The sequence below is a fragment of the Polypterus senegalus genome, chromosome 8, assembly GCF_016835505.1.
Source record: "Polypterus senegalus isolate Bchr_013 chromosome 8, ASM1683550v1, whole genome shotgun sequence".
Lineage (NCBI taxonomy): Eukaryota > Metazoa > Chordata > Cladistia > Polypteriformes > Polypteridae > Polypterus > Polypterus senegalus.
The window spans coordinates 156069529-156073507 of NC_053161.1; positions in this window are offsets into that span (position 1 = coordinate 156069529).

The following is a 3979-nucleotide window of genomic DNA, read 5'->3' on the forward strand; positions in this document are numbered from 1 at the left end:
TGTTCGCGCCGACAACTTCCGGTCGTGAAAGCAACACTCTGTATCAAAATAAAAGTTAAGCGAACATTTTGCCAACCCTACTCAGTGGAAATGAGTCGTTCAGTAGGTATAACCATTGGGTAAAGTCAGCTGTAACTACTGAGTGTTTGACCCACATATATTTAATGGCTCAGAAGCTGTCAGTATTGATAAAGATGGTCATAATTTTGAACAAATTAACACAAAAATGAGTAAAGGAAATTAAAAATGCTCAGAAATTAAGATATACAGAGGATAAATGAACTGATCCAGTAACTGCCTCCAAACTCATTGGATTGCACTTAATCTTACAGCAAGATAATGATCCAAACATACTGCTCAGGCAACACAGGAGTTTTTCAAAGCTAAAAAATGGAAAATTCTTGAATGGCCAAGTCCGTCACCAAATTAAAATTTTATTGGGAAGGTCTTCCATATGGGCAGCACGGTGGCAACGCTGCTGCCTCGCAGTTAGGAGACCCGGGTTCGCTTCCCGGGTCCTCCCTGCGTGGAGTTTGCATGTTCTCCCCGTGTCTGCATGGGTTTCCTCAGGGCGCTCCAGTTTCCTCCCACAGTCCAAAGACATGCAGGTTTTGGTGGATTGGCAATTCTAAATTGGCCCTAGTGTGTTTGTGTGTGTCCTGTGGTGAGTTGGCACCCTGCCCAGGATTGGTTCCTGCCTTGTGCCCTGGGATTGGCTCCAGTAGACCCCGTGACCCTGTGTTCGGATTCAGCGGGTTGGAAAATGGATGGATGGATGGTCTTCCATATGCTGAAGAGAAAAGTTAAGGGGACAAGCCCCCGAAACAAGCAAGGAGCTGAAGATGGCAGCATTAGAGGCGTGGCGGTACATCACCGGAGAAGACCCTCAGCATCTGGTAATGTCTGTGAATTACAGACTTCAAGCATTCATTGAAGGCCTTAATAGACCTGCTATTGCTGTGTCCAAACATTATGGTGCCCTGAAATGAAAGTCTGCAATGTCCACTTTAATCACATTGTCTGAATTGTTTGATTTGTAATTTTAAACTGTGGATCGGAGGGGTATATCAAGGGAAAATCTGTCTTTGTTCCAAGCATTATGGAGAGCACTGTATGTCACTTCATCAGCAACACTAACTAAAGCATGCCCATCCACATGGACATAAGGGCTGAGATAGACCCTGTTCTAATCTGAATATCTCAAAAGCCAAGGGCAGTGGAAGCATAAAATTGGGTTGGAGAAACTTGTATGATATATAAAATATAGGCACTACTCTAATAGGTACTTTGGTCAGTCATTTAAATTTCAGGTCACTACATCAATATCACTAACCCCTACCTGTATTTACAAGAGCTGAAATAGGCACTTTCTTAATTTGAATATGTCATAAATCAAGGATTGTGTTAACATGAAACTCAGTATACTGTAATCTGTAAATTAGAGTGTCTTCTAAGAGGAACTGGGGTCAGTCATTTAGGATTCATGTCACTGTGCCAGCAACACTAACTCAAACATGCCTACTGTCTACACAGACATAAGTTCTGCTTAGGTTTTCTTCTATGGTAGGTAGGTAGGTAGATACAGTAGGTACTTTATTAATCCCAAAGGGAAATTCACATACTCCAGCAGCATACTGATAAAAAACAATATTAAACAATATTAAATTAAATTGAAGAGTGATAAAAATGCAGGTAAAACAGACAATAACTTTGAATAATGTTAACGTTTAACCCCCCTGGTGGAATTGAAGAGTCCATAGTGTGGGGGAGGAACGATCTCCTCAGTCTGTCAGTGGAGCAGGACGATAACAGCAGTCTGTCGCCAAAGCTGCTCCTTTGTCTGGAGATGATCCTGTTCAGTGGATGCAGTGGATTCTCCATGATTGACAGGAGCCTGCTCAGCGCATGTCGCTCTGCCACGGATGTCAAACTGTCCTGCTCCGTGCCTACAATAGAGCCTGCCTTCCTCACCAGTTTGTCCTGGCGTAACAGGTAAATATCTAAACACCAAGGATAGTGCTACAATAAAACCAGAGTGACAAGCCAGGATTAAATGCAATTAACAGACTCACCTCCAATGGGAATTTAGATCAGTCATTTAAGTTTTAGGTCACTATTTTAGTAACAGTAATTCCAATATAGCCTTATACTCTACGTTTTCATTTGAGCAGTTGTAGGCATTTCCTCGATTTTTAATATTTTAAAAGGGAGTGATTGTGACAGTATTAAACCAAGGTTTATTAGGTTCTATGGGCACATCTCTAATAAGAACCAAGGAAAACATATGAGATTTACTTGATGCTTCACATGATTAGGGCAGAAATTTGAGGTCTTATGGCCTTTTTCCTGTTATGGAAGCCATTTTGTGTACCATTAATGTGGTCGCGTCCTGTGTTTCTACGAGCGTGGTCTTTAGGGTCATGACCTTGAATTAATCAACAGTCGGGATGAAAGGTCAGCCTTTGCACTGAACCTTATCCAATCTGAGGATAAAACCTTCTAAACCTTTTTGAATTCTCTTTGTGATTATTGTTCGTGTCTTGCCTGGTTTTTGTCTGTGATTTTTGCCTCTCGTCTGGCTTCCTTATATTTGTTTGTTTTGTCTTTTGCACGCATCTCACAATTTAACTCAAGAAAGTAGTTAGCTGTTTTTTGCTGCCGACTGACTTTAACATGCCCCTTTTATATATGTGACTGTATCCCAAATGGAATATACACCGGGCAGCTAATTTTATTAGTTACACCTATCTAGTAGCATGTTGCACCTCCTTTGACTTTCAGCACATCAACAATACTACAAGATAAACATTAACATTATACAAAGTTATTGTCTGTTTTACCTGCATTTTTATCACTCTTTAATTTAATATTGTTTTTTATCAGTATGCTGCTGCTGGAGTATGTGAATTTCCCCTTGGGGTTAATAAAATATCTTTCTGTCTATCTAGATGTTTGAAAATGTTGTAAATTATTGATGTACCATGTGGCAAGTATTGTATTGTGTGGTTGCTACAAGGTGGATGGCTGCACAGTCTTGCTGCAAACAGCTTTTTCCACACCATCCCAAAGATGCTGTGTCAACCACCTAAGCAATAAAAACCCATTGCCATACTTTGGAACCATTCAGTGACAATACATACCTTAGTGACATGTTGCATTATGATGCTGGAAATTTCCTTCCCATGTTTGGATAAACTGTAAATATGAAGTGGCGAGCTTGGTCACCAACAATGTGGGCATACACTTTGCCATTCAGACATTCTTCAGTTGGTATCAGGTGCTGCAATCAGAACATTATTTAATATGTCACTGTCCTCTATACTAATATATTTTATAAATCTACTCACATGCACAGAGCCAGATTTAGCACAGGGGCTCATCATTTAGAACTGCTAGGCAAGCATTAGAAGACAAGAAAGGGACAACTGTGAAATGGGCATTGTGCTATTTCTGTGTGTCAGAGTCAGCATGAAACTGTATCTTCTTTTGCCTTGTTTGGAACGACATGATTCACCTAAGTGGGGGCCTGCACATGAAGAAAGAGTATAAAGCCTTGGAACATTGCCCGGAACACCTAAGAAGCCGACAGACGGATGTGAGATACCATCAATAGATCCTGAAAATCCTTCCAATGCAGTGGCAAAAATAGCAGACTCTACACATTGGGCCCCGACTCCCAAACTGGGTTCTTGCCATTGGCTTCCTTCTACTGTTATGCAGTGTAAGCCACCATTAAAGGAAGCCAAGTTATTTTCTCTTATGTGATTTCTTACTGCCGTATGACTAAGGGAGGGGTATCGCCTTTTAATATCATATCTATATAGATTCGGGTTATGTAACACACCACAATTACAAAATAACTCATTCCAACAAGGGAGCTAACACCCCCTGCTGGATACACCTGACCTAATGTGTGTCACACTAATACACTGTCACCATTCTGGCCTGTATTGTTGACACAAAGAGGAATGGCTTATAT